The sequence below is a fragment of the Typopeltis vanoorti genome, chromosome 1 (genome assembly GCF_054136105.1).
Source record: "Typopeltis vanoorti isolate ZY-2024b chromosome 1, IOZ_Tvanoo_1.0, whole genome shotgun sequence".
Classification (NCBI taxonomy): Eukaryota; Metazoa; Arthropoda; class Arachnida; order Uropygi; family Thelyphonidae; genus Typopeltis; species Typopeltis vanoorti.
This window is the reverse complement of record NC_143549.1, coordinates 48,925,330-48,945,595: the sequence shown is the minus strand read 5'-3', so window position 1 is coordinate 48,945,595 and position 20,266 is coordinate 48,925,330.

Genomic DNA, 20,266 nt, shown 5'->3' with positions numbered 1-20,266 from the left:
CCTCCTAAAAGAACGTCTCCGGACACATAAAATTCTTAGATGATGCAAGAGATCAGAAACTTACAAATTGCATTTTTTTTGCCGATTATGAATCAGTATTTTCCGGTATGTATACTTTCTACAGGCTGGTGATTGAGTCTACCACAGAATGGACTACCAAAGATTGTTCCAGTCAAGCACATTCAACAGTGAAATCCTAAAAGTAATCTTTACGACGAACAGATTTCTTAGGTTGAAAAACTTCCAGTTAAAGACGACATTCAATAGCTGAGGCACTTAAAAGAGATTTCCACGTCGTTCTCAATCAATGAACATTGTGTGTGTGTGTGTGTGTGTGTGTGTGTGTGTGTGTGTGTGTGTGTGTGTGTGTGTGTGTGTGTGTGTGTGTGTGTGTGTGTGTGTGTGTGTGTGTGTGTGTGTGTGTGTGTGTGTGGAGTGAACTTTCTTTAGGCCCGAATTGATTTTTTTATTCCTGTGGGAATTACTTTAAAATATTTTGTTAGCAGGCCTGTCCAAAAAGAATTCTTTTTAGACACGCCTGCTAACATAACCATTCCATAAAAAACTTCTTTCATTTTCCGGAACGAAACATTTTCAACTAGAAATAGAGTTGTCTGTTAATAACGTAATAATATTAAATAAACTATAAGATCGACACACAAATTACATCAAGTAAAAAATGTATAATTTCAAAATGCATCTATCATAATGAACTGATTTTTGTCTAGAGATTCCGCAACAAAACATTGTGGATTTCCTCTACCATTCTGTACTGATGACGTCACAAACTGATTGTTTTCTTTTTTATTGTTGTCTAAAATAATGCACAAGTCTGTGTCTATTCACTCTGATAGTGTGCTGCTTTGTAAATTCTTTATTCTTGGTACAAGTAGCTACGAGAACTCCTTGACTTCCTACATGTATTATAAGTTTCTGGGATCGTGCCTTTTTTATGCTCTGAAGATGTTTAAAATTTTATTTTTCCGTGATCGCATAATACATATGTAGTTATGCAATCGATTTTTACAGTCTCACATATGTTACATTTGTTTTTTCTAAGGACATTTTTAGAAACTTGCAAACCTGGACAAATGTCTAGCGATGATGGATCACATAGAAAAAAAAATTGCATTCCTTTTTCTTAATAGAATTGCTGCCACTAATAACAATCAGAATGACATCGAACATCTTTCGTGTTCAAGGCACGCGCATTATTCGCGATTGGTATGTTTAGTTTCCATAGCAACACCTTCTACAGTGTTAAAAGAATGATTCGCTGGAGTTTATCTATTATTGAATAATCCCAGCAATAAGAGGACCAAGCAGAAAATTCAGTTTTAGTAACCTTTACTTGACGCAGTACGATAAACTAGGATTACCTTTTGCTCCTTGGATGTTATGAGGCCAATGAAGAGACGCGAACAATCTATGGAACTACAGTGCAGTTATGTGTTTCCGATAAGACTGTTCTTTCGCAAAGAAAATTACTATGACCTTTCGGAATTTTAAGGTGTTTTGTGAGGGAAGAGTACCTCTACATATTCTGGCATTCGTCGGGTGAATAGGGCCGTCCAAGTTGCACGGAGTTCGCCAGTAGAGCAAAAGGTAGATATCCAAATGCATAATGCAGAAGACCAGAGCAGGTCGACTGCTCTGCGGTTGTGCAAGACTCAAATGAATTCCCTGTAAAGGTTAAGGAGAAAAGTTTGAACTGTTTCTATTTTTTTTTTTTCGTTTGGACTTGTCCAAATGTGAATCACATACATAGAAATACCCCTTATGGAATGACTGTGACAGACACTGCTCCTACGATCTCCGTTTATGTGGATGTCTGCCAGACAGCGCAACAATTGGTTCGTTATTGCTGATTATGGAAAATTATATTATTTGTTTTTCTCTGTAAACTAGCGTCTCTCTCTCTCTCTCTCTCTCTCTCTCTCTGGTTGTTGACGAGATAAGTGCGATATTATTTCAACCGCTATAGTTTGCTATTTCCAAAGTGGACGCGCGAGTTGCTATAGCTTCATTATTTCTCGTGTGGATGCAATTTGAGTGGGACAGTGTTAATGCATCGAGCCAAAAAAATTCGAAAGAACCACGATGTTAACATTTTATATTAATTATATAAATCAAGTGAATATTAAATCCAGCATTATTTCAAAGCCGAATACAGAAACTATGAAGTGTCATACGAAATTTGATCAGAGAGCTAACAGGAATGCATTCGCCGGCATTGACGAGTTGCCTTAGTGCGGACCTTATAGGAGACATGATCGCTTGCCCAAGAGTCCATATATTCGTCTTCTATTGGTCCATTTTGATAAGGTTTCACTGGCCTGACAGCTGTTTCAACTGGTTGGTTCTCCTCAAAGACCAGGCAGATATTTGAGTAAATCCCTCTCTAAAAATTAGCCGATCCCCCAGACTACTCCCTACGAGTGACAGAAAGATCGTCCAACTCAGCGTTGGTTCCACTCAGTGACCACTCACCCCTACCACTGAGCAGAACCGCTCATATTCTAGGGAAAAGCATCTACCGATGGGCCACGCCGGAAACCACTTCCTCCGGAGATTCCAATTGCTCTCTCAGGCAACTACCCCCCCCCCCTCGCCGGGAGGAAAATTTCGGAAGAAACCTAAGAGAGCTAAAACTCTCAGTACTAGGGGAATTTTTTGTGGCTAATGGGTGAAGCAAGAATGCTTTTCATATTCCCCGTTATCTGTCGAAGAAAATGTGCGGATAGAGTGTTATGGGAACCTAAAATGGGAACCCAGGGAGGGTAATGGATGGCTATAGCGTTACCATCCATTACCCTCCCTGGGTTCCCATTTTAGGCGCCTCGTGCGACATGGATGGGTTGCAGTGGAGGCTATTCTTATCCCGGCCACCACACAGAGCAGTACTAGGAAACTTGAAGCGTTGGAAGGGTGTATTTCCCGTAAGCGAACTCTCGGTCAGCGCATAAAGTATTTACTAAAATAAAGAGCCAAAAGGCCAAAACTATAAAAGTTTCATAGGAAATTTGGACAGTGAACCTTAGTACTGGACGAGAGTTTTTGCTCTCTTAAGGTTTCAGTCTGCTCTTGAGGAGAACCAATCAGTAGTTCGAAACAGCTGGCATGTGAGTGAAACCTTATGAAATTGGACCAGTAGGAGGTGATTATACGGACGCTTGGGAAAAGCGATCATGTTTTTCAAGGTCCGGCTATAGTAACTGGTAAATGCCGGTGAATATATTTCGGTAAGCTCTCTGGTCAAATTTCATACGAAACTCTTATTGTTTCTGTATTCGGCATCGAAATGATTTAATATCCACTTGATTTTTATATATTTGTATCGCTGAAGTAAACCCTTTGGCTCTTTATTTTAGTAAAACATTTATATTAAATTGGGAAATTCGACTCAGAAACTTTAACGGTGTACGGTGATGACTTCCTATCACGTGAACCATCTTTTTAATTTTCCTAGATTTCGGCATTTTAGGGATTCAGTAGAACTGTGCATAAGGAATTGTTTTCGGATTTTGAACCGGTTAACTAACAGTCAATACCGTCTCGATTTTTTGCAGGATGCAAATCAAAGCACGAGATCAGTGAGAGAGAGAGAGAGAGAGAGAGAGAGAGAGAGAGAGAAGGACCGTGTACTGTAAAATCAAAAAGCAAAATGACTTAGCAATTCGGAAAGTCGAATTGTAGAAATTCTAGACGAGAAATATTCTAAGTATTATTATTATAATTATTATTATTACTTTATTCACATAATTAATACACAGTCAAAACAAGATATCATATTAACAAATATTTGACTGGTGATTTATAACAATTCAGATTCTATCCAAGAATCTAAGAATAGTCTGTCAGGTAGCGTCGTAAAATATGAACTGTTCCAAGTAAATGTTGTTTTTTGTAGGTCAGATGGGGTCACTTTGTTGATGTTTAATTTTGTAAATAGTTGGATAGCTTCTTTGAAATTACCAAGTGCACCGATAACTATTGGGATGACGTTGGTGTGTTTAAGCCACTTCGACTGCAAAATCTCGATATTTTTTTCCAATTCTTTATTGTTGATGTTGTTATCACTGGGTACTGCGATATCGATAATCCAAACCTGTCGATGTTCGATAATTGTGATGTCAGATCTATTGTGTTCCAAATGCCGATCAGTTTGTATTCTAAAGTCCCAGAGAATTTTTGCTGTTTCGTTTTCCAATGCTGTCTCTATTTTATGCTGCCACCAGTTATTAGAAGTAGGAAAGCCATATTTTTTGCATACATGCCAACGAATTATTTTGGTCACTTGATCTTAAATTATTTTGGTCACTTATTAATAAAATGATTCTCAGAATCATTTTATTAATAAGTATCTGGTCTTTTGTTCCTCTAGATTTTTGAAAACTGCCTTTTTGTTCAATCGGATAAATCTGATTATCTGATAAGTAGCGTTATATGTAATTTACTATGATTGCAGTGAACAGCTTAAGCATAATTGATAGGCATGTTATTGGATGATAATTATTTGGGTACGCACCCTTATCTTTATAGTTCATGAAGAGAAAAGTGCGCCAGATATCATCCAATCTTCGACTGAGCCTGACTGCAACAAATAAATTAAATTATTCTGCTATTGGATCATGTAGACTGGTTAAATGCTTTAACCGAAATCCGTGGAGTTCATTTTTGCGAAGTCCACTGTGAGGTTTTAATTTTCGAGCTTGTACACTGACCATTTCTTTAGTAATAATAACATTTTGCACTGACTTTCGTTTCATTTCTGATTCTATTTCCTTAATCCATAAGGCATCTTTATTGTATTCCATAGAATTATTCCAGATTGACAAAATTCGAGTTTTCTTCTGTTTCTCCCGTGAATGATTGCTTGCATTTGTATTTCTCTGGAGAGACTGAAAGAACTAACATTGGTTCTATGGACATTGCATACTTAGTACATATTGGTTAATTCTTGCTTCATATCTTTTAATTTTCTGTGAAGTCCCTGTAATTCTTTGTTTTAGCTCTTTGGTAACTTCAACAATTCTTTTGTTGATTAAATTACCGTAATTTTCGCCTTAAAAGACGCACCATTGTATTGGACGCATTACATTTTTCACGTCGAATTTTTGTGAAAAGAATATATTCCTAGTGGTATAAGACGCACGAGTTACGCATCAGTCTTTTAAATCCTTTAAACGGTTTGTTTAATGATACATCTAAAGGTTGAAGCGCAGAGGTCAGTCCTACTAGAATTACAGCTATTTTTCTGTTCATTTTACGAAGTTCTTAATAGCTTTGGTTTTATGGCATCTGAACTGATCCCATATTAACAAAGCATGTTGCTGACGTAAAGTGCCAGAACGTCCGGACCACACCTTCTATATCCATAACTTCATCCATTCCTCATCCATCAATCCTTTTAGATCAATATAAATATAAACTCTTTCGGAAGTTTTTCTCTAGACATTGTTTTACTTTTAAAATAAAAAAAAATAAAATAAAAAAGTGGAAATTTCATTCGGGCAGCACGACAAAACAACAAAATATTGAGGTTTTTCATGACCAAGAAGTTTTAACATTTTTTAACATAATATTTTTTACCTTTGGCGTCAACAAGTTCGAGGGCACATCAAAAGTCAGAGGCACATCATCCATATAAGCTATCTCTGAAATTTCAAAATTTTCTTGATTTCTAGCATTTATGACGAATCCGTGAACCTAAATAATTTTAATTTCGAATTCGGATGGCATTTTTGTGATATTTTCGTTTTTTCACGCATGCGTAACTCATTTCTCTTCATAAATCTAAAGCACCATAATGGCGACCCTGCAAAATCGATGATATTTCTTTCTGTTGCCAATATAATTTCACTCGTTGAATAATCATTTTTGTAGATACACAGCAACACGATCTTCTTTGATCCATTATCCAAGTTTTTAATTCATTTTCAATTTCTGGCCATTTTTCCGGTTTTCTGCGAAGATTGTGTTTTTTAGAATTTGTTTCCTCCAGATTTGTGCTATATTTTCTGTAGACGGAAGTCCAGATGCCTCTCTGCTGCCCTATTGCCATTATTATTATTATTATTTTTATTATTATTATTTTTTTTTTGCAATCACACTACGCTTAAACGCGATCGTATAGTTATATCTGTGCTTCGTAGAATCCATTGGTTATAAAAAATAAATAAATATAATAATGTATTGATTACTAGTTTAATTGCATTTTATTATTTTAAGGACTACTTAAAAGACATGGGCGCTGCCCAAGCGTCCATTTATGCAATTATTCAAACCGATCACGCATTAACCAACAAGCGATGACGCACCGTAATTGGGCATACATATTAATAATAATAAAAAAATTAAAAAAAAATAGTGTATTACGACGCACCGTAACATGCACCAGTTTATAAGACGCATTTTAATTCTCAGATAAAAATGATTAGGTACAAAAAAGCGCTTCTTATAAGGCGAAGAATACGGTATATGTATTTATGATTTTGTTTTTGATGCTATTATTCTTCAGTCATCCTTCAAAGACTCTTTAAGATCAGCTTTACGAATGTAAACCTGATTTTCACGGTACAGATTACTTCATCTTCGGCTTTTGCTCTTGCGGTTTGCAACTAAGTTTCATTGTAATGCTATAAGCTGTGCTGATATCATTACAATGTATGTAATGATATGTGCGTGTGTATTTACATGAGCCGATTTTTTTCCTTTATACGTTTCGTTCTGATTGTTTTTATCAAGACATTTGCGTCTAAGAAGAGCTGTTTCAGCTTAGATTTATGTAAGACTGTTAATGTTGATAGTCTTATACAATCATTTATGGAGTTCGTATGTTCCAAGATTCCTGATTTCATTTTACACTGCGTTTCTGTCAAAACATTCTGAGGAATATCGCCAGCCTGATGTGCACTGAGTTGAATCTCGAAGTTAGATACCTCCTGATGATTTGTTGTAACTGGAGAAGTTGGTTTAATACGTAACTCTTGCAGCTCAAGTTCAGTAAATGTTTTGTTGCGGAAAATGAAAATCTTTTGGTTAAGTCTTTGTTCTGTTATTGCAGATTCTGGGAATTGTTGTTTCCAAACTACTTAAAGGACACGGGCGCTGCCCAAGCATCCATATATTCGCTTTTTATTATTTTATTATTTTTTACGTACCGACTGAGAGTTCACTTACGAAAAATTACATTTCTCTGACATTTCGATTTCTTTAGTACTGAATTTTTTTTTTTCTTTTTGCTCTCTCTTAAGGTTTCTGCCTGGTCTCTGAAGAGAACCAACCAGTTCAAAACAGCCGTCAGGCCAGTAAAAAACCCTTATCAAATGCACTAATAAAAGGCGAATTATAAGAGTATGGATGCGAATATCTGGGACACAATTACCTTTTTGACAGATTTTCTGTTGAAGGTGAGTTAGTCAAAATATACGAGGGTAATAGCGTGTTGTTCTTCCAGAAAAGTCGCGCGTTTACCCCGTATTGGCCGTGTTTAATCATTTAGACTAAAACAAAACGGGAAACCAGTAAAAGAATGTTGTGAACTGAAGATTTCGCAATATTTTTATAACAGAGAGAGAGAGAGAGAGAATATACAAGAAGTACTGGATGATTCGTGAATATTTTATGCTAAAGATCTTATTCTGAACAATTAGAAACAATTATATTTTAGATTATTCTTTCTACACGGTCACAGATTTGTTGTTTGGTGGTAGCCATTTTTTGAAAATGGCGGCAGTTGTATAAAAACACAATTTTAATTTATCGATTTAGAAAGAATTTAGAAAATCTCTTCTAAGTGATATTCTTGGAAGAGAAAATCTCTTGGTAAATTAAAGTTTTTATCGCATGTTTTTCTAATTCGGTGAGCTAATAAACATTCAACTAGATGAAAGGAAATATCAAATTTAGCAAAGAAGCTATGTATTTAATCAAAAGATTATTGTTCTGTAGCTTGCAAAAAAATAAAAAATAATAAAAAAAATAAATAAAATAAGTAACTCACAATTAGACCGGAAAGCAAACAGTACAAAAACAATTGAAAATATCAAATTATAATTTGAAAGTATAATTTTTTCCCCAATAAAGCTTAATTAACAGAAGTTAGCAGTCCATTTCGATGACTGGTTTAATTCCATTGTGTAGTATTTAAATTTTAAACCATACATTCTTATTCATATAAAGATTTCCTATTCACTTGTTCATCTAATGCAAATAAACCAAATTATTATCCAAATTTTATGAGTTTATAAACGGTGATTATTGAGACATATACTCGCCATTTAAACATTTTCCCTGCAAGAACTCGTTTTTTCTCTCAATTGAAACATTTGGTCTCTCTCTCTCTTTCTCTCTCTCACTTCGTTCCTGTGAGTTCCAATTTTTTTCTTTTTTTTTTTACCCCCGAAGATACTCAAATATTTTTATAGCAAAAATGGAGGGAAGAAAGAAAATGCCGAATTTTTAGAGCTGATCGCACCATGTTTTAGCCTCTAGTAGAAAGACGATCATATAATAAAAAAAAGAAGAAAAAAGAACGTCAGCTATTTCCTTTACCCTTCAGTTCCTCCGCACATGAAACCCAGTGACAGCTCGCAACAGCCAATAGTGAGTGATTTCTAGGTCGAAATGGAGAAGTTGGTTTGAGCAAATCAGAAACAAGCATCGCTAATTATCTATGACTATATACTGCTCACTGCTTGGCTTGACAGATAGGTAGATAGACAGCTAGAGAGAGAGAGAGAGAGAGAGAGAGAGAGAGAGAGAGAGAGAGAGAGAGATTGCCTTTGGTTTCTGTCTTTTCCTATTGTTATGAAAGCAAGCCTTGTTGTCATGGTAACAGTGACTAGAGACATCACTGTTACCTTTGTGCACTTGATTTGTATATGAAATACCCATCGTTGCAATTTGAACAAACCGAGTTTTGCATAGGTCAGTTCGTTGTGCAGTACTTAGTAATAGCCTTCTGTATTGCTACTTGATGTGATTTCGTTAAGCATATCCTGCCCTAGTAAATTAACTACGCAACACCATGATATATTCTTAAGGAGGGATCAAACACGTTCTACAATATTATAGAACGTATTTGGTGCAATTTTGGCGAGTTAAATATTGTAGGCGCAGTTGTAATAATAAATAAAAGAAAAAAAGCAGATTGTTTAATAATCGATTTTTTTAAGAAGTTTGAAAAAGCACACAACTTTGAAAAACAGATAGTAAATTGTGTGATTTTACTGGTTCATGTAAAATATGATACTGCAGTCACCGTTTGCTTAGTAATTCCACTTTTCTGTCTTGTTCAAATTAGAAATTTTTCTGAACTCTTTAAAAATGACAACCAAAGGTGTTGCAGATCCGCTCTTCAATTAACAGGCTGCAGACTCGAATCCCATCCACGTGGATATTTTTGATTAACTTTAGGTTGGAGATGATTTTTATCGATCCTTGAAGGCCTGAAGTAGTTTCACCAAAGTTTCATTTTTGATCTCTACAGTAGGGTTTCCGGATCAGGTAAAATAATCCGATAAATTTTATATAATGAATAAAGATAGAAACGAAAAAAAAAAATCCTTAATCTATGCACAGTGCTAATATATTATTGATTTAAAACTTTCGTGGGGTACGTCACAAATTCAAATTCAAGTACTTTTTAATTTATCACGTGAGGTATATTTATCTTTTCATAAGAATTTTTTACTTCTAGCTTGATTAAAATTCAGTCTTGTAAAAATTCCTAAACTTTGGGTCATTATTCGAGTTTTTAAGAATTCTTGAGGTTTAGAAATTTGGATATTTGTTTAAAGAAATTCTTCTCAAATAGATCCTTAGGTTTTTACCACCAGATTGAAAAAAATGCATTGGCCAATTTGAATATTAATAAGTGAGAGTTAGTTAATTAGAGACTAATTAATAAGTCAGATTTTGATACTGGAGACCCTCCTAAACAAATCAATGCAGATTACAACATAATCAGATGGCATTAACATCACGTCAAGAGCCAAACTGAAAGCATAAGAAACATATTTGGAACCAGAAAAATTAGCAAAGAAATAGAGCTACAAATAAACAACACAAAAAAAATAATAATAGTTAATATTAAGCAGAATCGTTAACTGATACAAGTGGGAAAATTGGGAACCTTGAAGTAAAAAATGGAACAATTTAAATATTTAGGAGTAATGATCACAACCAACTGTTTTCACCACATAAAATTATACAAGTGCAGAATCGAATAAGGGAACCAATCAGGATTTTTATTATCTCTCATCTGTATCAGGATCAAATGATGTCCAATTGTTACCTGGGTATTTATGGTGAGGAAGAAATTTATTATAGGTTTTGGAAGGAAAGTCCTTAGAAAAATATTTGGCCCATTGAATGAAAATGGTCTCTGGAGGATCAGATACAACCTTGAGTTATATCAACTTTATAAACAACCCACAATATCCAGTCCAGTGTAGTCAAGTTCAAACAGATGCAGTGAGCAGAACGTGGTTCATTTGGAAAATTATAATATTCTTAAGAAGACATTAAATAGTAAAATTCTTAGTACAAGACCAAGAAGGAAAAAACGAAGAACAAGATGAACATACTATTAGTCAAGATAGCAATATTACATTTAAGTGTCCAAACTAAAGTATTAAGATCCTGGATATACGAGATGGAAGACATTCCCGATTTGGGCGGTAGATAGGAAGTATAAAAAACAATGAGTGAAGTAAGCTTCACTTCTGCTTACATTACAAGTTTGTAAGAAAGGGGTTCATTACAGAGCCATTTAAAATTAATAATACGTTTAATTAAACGCATTCTTAAAAATAATAATATTTATAATATTTAATTATGTATTATGGTAATATTAGTTTCTTAAACTACTTTAAACACTTAAGAGTTTGAATGCATTTTAAAAATTTACAGTAAACACGATTGATTCATTCAATCCAATACCCTTGGATGGTAATGGATGGCAATGCTGTAGCCAATTCTAACTGAGGCGAGGCTATTGCTGTTCCCTCCTGCTATGATCAGAGCTTTAATTGCTCAATAACACCTTATCCCTACCTGTCCTCTACAGATAACGGGGAAGATGAAAAGCATTCTTGCTTCGCCCCTTTAAGCCAGTCCTTATAAGGACTTGCCATTAAAACAGAACACTGCAAAGGTTACCATATTGCTAGTCATGAAAACTATTCTTACGTATGATGAACGCGATGGATTACATCGAATCCCAATTAGAAATAGATGTCGATAAATGTTAGTGTCCCAGTGTGGTGGCCGGGATAAGAATATCTGCAGCCCATGCATGGCGTACGAGGCAACTAAAATGGGCACCTAGGGAGGGCAATATTAGCCAATGAAGTTTTAACTCGGTTATTGATGTTACCCCCTGCCATGATCAGAGCCTATAGCCCTATATTACCTCATCCTACATTTTCTTCTACAGATAACGGGGAATATGGAAAGCATTCTTGGTTCACCCATCTAGCCAAAAAAAATAATAAATGTCGCTGATGGAAGGCCTGAATTTTGTGTAAGATCCAGGGTAATGTATGGCAATGCTGTAGCCAATTAAGTTATAACTGAGGCTCGGCTATTGCCGTTACGCAGCCATGAGTAGAGCTTTTAGCTCAATAGCACCCCATCCACACAGATTTTCTTCAATCAGATGAAGGGATAAAGAGTCAAGGACTCAGTCCATCTCCCGAAAAAAAAAAAAAAACAGAAAAAAAAAACGTCAGTTAAATATTAAATTCTGGGTTAATGACGTTACATTCTTTACATGTGTTTTGAGAATGAATAAAAGGAAACATTGTTACAATACCATTAATAAAACCATCTGTTTACCTGCTATGGATGGAAGAACTTGGCCTGCTGGAAGTATCCGATAATATATGATCATATGGACGAGACTTGATACATTTTCATCATATCAGATTACAAATATAATTTTAGGGCAGATTTTACGGTTCGTAGGAAAAGTAATCGAAAAATGTAGACATTGAACTCCTAATGATATTACTGCATTAGTTACAAATTCTGTTAAGTATGTGAAGAACAAAATTTACCGGGATCATTCGCCATTTATATGATAGTTGTTGAAAAGAATTGCTTGTTAAGCTAGTGTCTGTTCAATGTGTAAATTTATTTCCCAACAGAGAAAAGCAGTCTTGAAGGGGGGGGGGAGCATGATTGCTCTGCCATTTGATCAGTTTTAACAACTTTAAATGGGAAATTCACGACTGGTGATGTTGCTCCATGTATATGGGAAAACTATACAAGACCTAGGCTCAAATCCCTTGTCCAGCCCGCGAACACTGAAGGATTTGAGTATCCCATAGAAGATCAGGAAATGTTTCTGATCTTCTATGACCTTTTTTTTTTCACACGCACGCACGCACCCCCCCCCCACACACACACTTCTTTTCTTAGAATTGATTTCCGAAGAATAATATCTCATCGGAATAATGCTAATCTCGTAAATGTTTTTTTTTTATTATAATTCTTGATAGTAGTGTTTCGTAAACATGGACTGTGAATAATCCAGTCGACCAATAAGCGCGCATCAATATTTCCAACTATTCTTTGCTAGAGGTGACCTTCACCTGGAACAATAAACAGCCTTTTACTGAAGATCGAATAAAAGTGGTCAACATCATTAAATTCTAATAATGGTTGCGATAGCAACCCAAACGGACTATAATGTTTTGAGCAAGGCTGATATGTCGATTACAATCTTTGTTGTTATTCACTGAAAGCGTTTATTAGATATTCAGATCGCAAAGTTCTTTGTTTCAGCATTTTTTTAAAGGATTCAAAAAAAAAAAAAAGAATTAATTAAAATAAAGGCCCTAATTAGGTTCGCAAAATGTGATGATTACTTTCTGCTGCTGTGTTTTGAAGCAAAGAATTACTTTCAACTTAAATACTGCTGCGTATTATTCTTTTGCATGTCTAAAATTTTTATGAATGAAAATAGTTTAATCAGTTTTAGACCAACGATGCATGACATTCGAGTGTATAACCGAATACTATTCGACGGTTTCTTTTTCTTTCTTTCTTTCTTGTTTCTTTTTTTTTTAATTCGAATAGGCCAATGTTATTCCTGATGTGACTTTTGATAAGGTTAAAATTTATTGATTCGCAACTTGAACCTGGTACCGTTAATAATGGACTTAAAAAATATTAGAATCTTTTTTTTTACATTTTGAGTTTTTTTTTCCAGTTTTTTTCAAGCCGTTTGTGAGAAAAAAAAGTTAATCATTATATTTGGATTAATTATTTGGATAAAATAATTTTATACAAATTTAATTTTTGTTTCAAGATTTTTGATCTGTTTTCAAAGTAATTAAAAACAGATTGTTGATTCACAAATGCTTAGAAATGTGAATGGGAAGATTCAAAACAATTTTACGAAACGGCATGAAAGCCGTTTTGAGAAGTGTCTCAAAACGGCTTTCATGGAACACAGTTCCATGAAAACTGTTTTGAGACACTTCTAATGAACAGAGCATCAAAAGGCGTTTTAAATGGTTCTTTAAACAATGATTCATTATCTAGCTTTAGGGAGGAAATAGTTCGACTCAGAGGTGTTTCTCTAAAGCTTATTTGCACGTTCCATACGTTTTTATGGCAAGCTTATTCGAGTTCGCAGCTTAACATGATATATAATTTGAAAAGCTCTTATAAAAATTCTTCACATCCTAGGCAGAATTCGAACCCAGGTTTACCCAAAAAGGGGTATCGTCAATATCAAGTGAACTTTCACCTGAAGGGCGCCCTCTGTGCACACGCTTACTCTGATACATACCCTTTAAGAATGTTTCCAAGTTTTCATCGCCGCTTTTTTAAATCTTTTGAATGAAAAAAGCGGGGATTTTTTTCTTTCACTATTCTTCCCATGCGAGATTATTATTATTATTATTATTATTATTATTATTATTATTATTATTATTATTATTATTATTATTATTATTATTATTATTATTATTACACGGAAAACTCCACAGAGTGCATAGACTCATCGAGGGAACCCTAAAATTGCGAAAAGCACTATTCTGTATTTGCTGATATCTCTCATACTTCATTTTGAACTCATTCACCGATATGGCCGCCTCACCAGATTCTGGCAAACTAATCTACTCATTGACTACTTTCCAAGCAAAAAATCTGGTTCTCACACACTCTTGTTAACCACAGATTCTTGATCAATTTCCAAGGACGTTAGCTAGTTCTGCAAACACCCTACTTGTTTCCAATATTTTCTCTGTATTAATCCTATAGAAATCTTTCAGCAATGTTTATGTTTCAAACACATCATCCCTTTTGTCGTCTATGAACCAATTTACGTAACCGACACATCTGCAGCTTGTCCAGATAAGGTGAATTACATGGAATTGCCTCCATCTTAGTTTCTGGATCATATCCACGTCCACTGCATCCCAGATGACAGATCTGTGTACATTAATTAGGTTGGGTCTCACCAAGGCCCTATAAAGGAGTTATACTAACCTGCTTATTTCTGCTCCTTAGGGTACTCTCTATACTTGAACACCATATTCATCAACATCCCCAAATCCATAGTTTCATCAATTTTTCTAGAATACGGTGCCATCAGTATTGTAACAGATGGTAAAATTTTCACTCCAAAATGCATAACCTTACAATTTGCACAAAATCGATATCCCTTCTCTTTACACATAATGCCAGTCCATTTAAATCATCTTGCAAAATTTTAACATCACCTTTATTAATTATTGTACTACTTAATATTACATCATCTGCAAACAACTGAATATTTCCTCTCAGATCATTTTTTGTAACAGTAACATGAAAATTAAATAGTAGTGGTCTTATATACGAGGGAGTGCTGGACTCTGCACTCGTTAGTGTAGAGCCCAGTGGCACGCCACCAGTCACTGGTCTTCTACTAGACTCTCCTCTTGAATAAATTGCTGTTTGATATCCACATCAACCACCCTCTTATCCATGTCACCAACTTCATATCCATTCCAATTTACTGCAATTTATTTATCAGAATTTCATGTGTCCTGTCAAAAGCCTTCGCAAAGTCCATCTGTATTACCGTATAGCCATCACTTTTATCCATCCCCCGCTGTCAATGTATTATAAAATTAGTACGTTACTGAGTCATGACCTACCTTTCAAAAAACGATGTTTCCTTCATATATTATTCCATTTATCTATTTTCTTTATCTCCCTATTTCTGGATTTTTCCTTTATCCAACTCCTCCAATAGCTCGATCACTACTTCTAAGATGCCGATCGATCGATAATTTACTGCCTCAATCTTGTTCTTCCTTTATGCAATGAACCATTTTTCTCCTCTTCCATTCCCTTGAAACTAACGTCAAAGGCAGCAATTCCCCAGTACCTTCTCGTAATAACCGAGTTGGAATACTATCTAATCACATAGCTGTATTCACATGAAGGACCTATATACTCCCCTGTTCATCTTATCTCTATTACTACATAAGCCTTGCTTTATTTGTTATTGCCACTTGGATGGTGTACCCTTGCACAAGGAAAACTTCGTAATTCAACTATTGCAAAGCTTCAGTCATCTCTCTACCTTCAGCATACATCAAAATCATTGTACCATAATTATTCTTCTTTTTACTTGACTTTTTTTTATTCTTCTTTTCACATTGAAAGACCGCTTGGGGATTACCTTTGGTCTGCACCACTAATTTCCTATTATGCTCTGATATTGCCCTTTTACAATGCTAGTAGCCTTTCTGGCTTATGCCTTGTTGTTCATGCACTTGTCAGCCAACTAACTCTCTTAATTCCTTCCATTTTAAGAGAAACCATGACAGCATGGGTGACTTATGGCCTCCCTCGATGAGCTCCTGATTCCCTGGAGGTATCTGATGCTACTCCTACTACTAATGATTCCATGACCATATCGACGATGTTTCTGCCATGGGACAACACTCACACAGATATTCTCAGGCAATAGAAGAATCTGGATTGGGAGGACCTTCGTCTTTTTGGTTGATATAATGTGTCTCCAAACTTCTAGCCAAACATTGAATATATCACTTGAAGAATTGTTATTGGTATAACTCACGTATAAGTCTTGATCCTCCAAGAAGTGTGCCAGTTATTCAAGAAAGAACCTAACATGTTTTAATTAGCTTTTCTAAATTCTTTTTTTTTTTTTTGCCTATACAGTAGTAAAGTTCGAAATAGTTTGCAAGAAAATTATTAACTAATCCAAAACTGATTTTGAAAGAATCAAATCCAGAACAATTCCATCATATTCAAATGACACACTATCATTCTGGTCTCTTTTGGTCTTATACATCTCAAACAGCTCCTTCTGTTCCATCGTAATTCCATCAATTATTTTTCTCCATTGTCGATCTTGTTAAATGTTCTCCTATTATTCCAACGAAGAAACATTCAATTCTTTATTTTTATTTTTTTATCAGAAGGGGTAACAGAAGAGTTTGCCAAAACTAGATACCGAAAGTCACCTAAACATGAGATCATTTCTTCCATTGCTATTTTGAACTATGATACGTTTGAATATCATAGTTTGTTCTGTGCCACCTTTCTTTTGGTATTTAATTGTTTTTGGGTACCGGAATCAATTTACGTTAATTAGTGTATTAAGGAATGAAGTTTGTTTCAATATTTCGTGTCTTTCTTTCCTTATACTTTACTTATAATGAATTGCTGACGCATTTGGTCCATTTTTCGCATATTTCTAATAGCATTTATCATTGATCAACCACAGATGGTAGATATTTGGTAGATTTCTTGCTATTATATTATTTTGATATCGGTCCCATCAATGAGACCAAAGTGTCATGCATTTTGAGGTACTGCAGGACACATTTTTTTAATATTCGTTTCACTTTTTTTTTTCTTTTTGACAAAATTTATTATCCTCTTCATATATACAAAATATTTACAAATATACAACTGAAGTATTACTATTACATTTTTGTTCACTTCAAATATTCAGTATTTAATGTTAAGTGAATATCTTATTTAAATACATAAATAATAATAACTAACAATGTGTTTTCCATTTTTCCATACATATTTACAATTATTCATTTCGTGTGTTAAGAGAGAATTTTTCATATTAACGATATTGGTTGTGGAATAATTTTTTTTTAGATAAATATACATAATTTTTTCAGCATTTCGTCATTTACATTTATATTTTCATCTACAGTTCGATTAATTCTCAAATTATATTCATAGTTTCTTTTTTGGTATCAGCAGGGAATGCTGAATGGATTCATTTCACTTTTTCACAATACTAATTTTAAACTGAAAATAATATTAATAATATGTTTTTATTATTAATAACACTGTATTTTACGGTTTTTCACATACATATTTACAATGATTAATATAATATGCTAAGAGTAATCTCTTTCATTTTGACAATATTGGTTATGGATTAAATTTGTATAAATATATATACTAGTGTTTTTCTACATTCTATCTATTACATTCATATTTCAAAATTAACAAATAATAATAATAATAATAATAATAATAATAATTTTTTTACATTTTTTAAATATTTTTTATTATTACATTACATACATTTCTTACAGTTATTACATACATTACATACATTTGATTGCATTATGATAAACATTACTTACATTTGTTTACATATAATACATACTTTACATGCATTTGGTTACTTACTATACATACTTTTGTATATTTATTGTTTTATTTTGTTTTTTATTTTTTGTCCTGGATGAGATTTAATTTCTCAGCTTTCATCCTCGAAACTTATTTGGGAATAATATGAATGGTCTCTGTATGTGCTGTTAGTTTCTTCCGTACGATCCGTCCATAATTTGATTGATAATTGGTAATGTTGCTATGGGTCTGTAATTGCTGATTAAATTTCTTTTTCCATGTTTGTATATTGGTGTCATTATGGCGGTCTTTAGCATACGTTGCATGTTGCTTGATATCCTTAGGTCTTATACCATCAATTCCTGGGCCTTTCTTTGGTTTGATTTGATGTATTGCAGACAGAAGTCCTGCTTCTTTTATCGTTGGGAACCATAATGTCTGTTTTGATTGTGGTCCAAATGCAGGGTCTCGTTTTGTGATTGTGGAAATATTTCTGAGCAGTTCTTGGATGGAGTCTGCAAAGTATTGGTTAAAGTCATTTGCTAGTTGTTGGAGAGGTTTGCGTCTTTCATGAAGCTGTGTTTTATGATTTCGGAGACGGTGGTGTTGGGAGCACAATCTGGCATCTCGTTGATCAGATGCCAGGTTTGTTTCATGTTGTTTTGTGCAGAGGTCAGTTTGTCTCTGTAATAGCTTCTTTTTGCATTTCTCATTTGTGTTGTAAGGCGTTTCCTTATTATCTCATATTCGGTTTTTAAAGCTGTGTTATTTGGATATCACTTTAATTCTTTCTATAGAGCGTCCTCTCTGTGTATTTCGAGGATTAAGTTTTGTGTTAGTCAAGGATTTTGGGTTGTTTTTGAGCGAATTCTGACTTTCTTTGCAGCTTTCTTAATTTCCTCCAGTGTGAGTTTAATATTGTTGTATAAGATATCTGCTGAATCTGATGCCAAGTGTTCCTGGTCTGTTTTTCTTATTTCGTGGTTGACTATTTCTTCGTCTATTATTGTTTTCTGTTGCTTTTCTTCTGTGGGACATTGCTTGGATATTTTCTTGGTGTGCAGGTTGAAGTAATGATCTGTACTTTGCACTTTATGACTGATGCAGTGTAACTATTTGGTGGTGCTCGGATGTTTATATGATCTAGGCAGAAAGCAGTGATAGTATTTCCGAATATTTCTTCTCTAGTACATAATGTTATTGTTGGTATTGGATTATACATTGATAGCGTGTCTAGGTATTGAACAGTGTTGTTCTGGTTTTCCTTTGCAATATTTCTGTTTATGTCGCCAATTATCAGGTGTTCGGTTGATCATATTTCTTGGCTTGAAAGCAAGCAATTGACTTCGTGCAAGAATTTTATCATGTTTAGGTTTGGTGGCCTGTAAATAGCATTTACTATTATGGGATGCTGTCTGTTGGTGGTATTAGTGATTTCGAGGCAAAGGGTTTCAGCATGCTCAAATTGATAGGCCGTTTCTTTTGCTGTTAATTTTTGTTTGATAAATATTAATATTCCACCCCTCTTTTTGTTTGGCGGCATGATCTATGTTGTTGGAAGCCTGGAATTTGGAAAGCAGTCGCTTCGTCATTAGTTATGGATACTTCTGTAAGAATCAATATATCAATAATACCGGTGTAATTCCTCAGATAAGCCTGTAATAATAACCAATATTTTCGGATGCTTCTGATGTTAATATGCAAGATTGAGAAACCTCTCGCTTGTACTGTGTTTTGCTTCCATGCCTCAAGAGATTCGAAAGTACAATTACTGATGTATTCTGGTGTACTTACATCTATCTGATGGTTCACATTCATTTTTGTTGTGATGAGATCTTCTTATTGAACTAAGTTGGAGTCTTTTGTTTCACTCTGGCAATCTGTCTATATCCTACGAGCTTTTTATTTGTATAGACTTTGAAGTCTGTGACTTTCTCAAAAATATTTTGCCGTCTTTGATCCATAAAAATTGATAATTTTTTTCTGTTTTTTCTTTTGTTGCTTGGTACAAAAGATTCTGTTTGAAATGTGTTAAATACTCGGATAGAAAGATTGGCGTATTGTCTTGCGATGCATTTAAATCCTTGACTACTGGTTTTTTCAGTCTGCTGGCTTTTATGAGATTGTCTCTTGTAGCGTTGCTTGTCAGACGAACTATGACTGGTGTAGGTCGTGGCGAGCCTTGTTTTCTGTTCTTCCTGGGAAACCGATTTATGGTCTGAATATCATTATGCTGTAGGGGGATGTCAATTGCATTTCCTAACTTTAAAACTACGTCTGTGAAATTTTCTGTGGATTCGGTTTCTGGCAGACCGTTTACGACAACGTCTTCTTTATGTTGTTGTTGGTTTAAAACTTCGTATTTTAGTTTCAGGGAATTAAATTCTTGACGGAGTTCCGATGTGTCTTTTATCAATTTGTGCTGCCTGTCAGTTAATGCGTTAATGCTGGTTTTAATGTATTTTACCGTTTGTAAGACTTCTTCGACTTTTGAATTATTTAATAGAAAAAAATCTTCGTATTCGCCAATTTTTTTGTTATTTCTTTATTCTGTTTATCAAATAGTTCTTGGACAAGATCTACCAAGTTAGCTTTTATATTTTCTAAACCTTTTTCTAGTAATAAATTT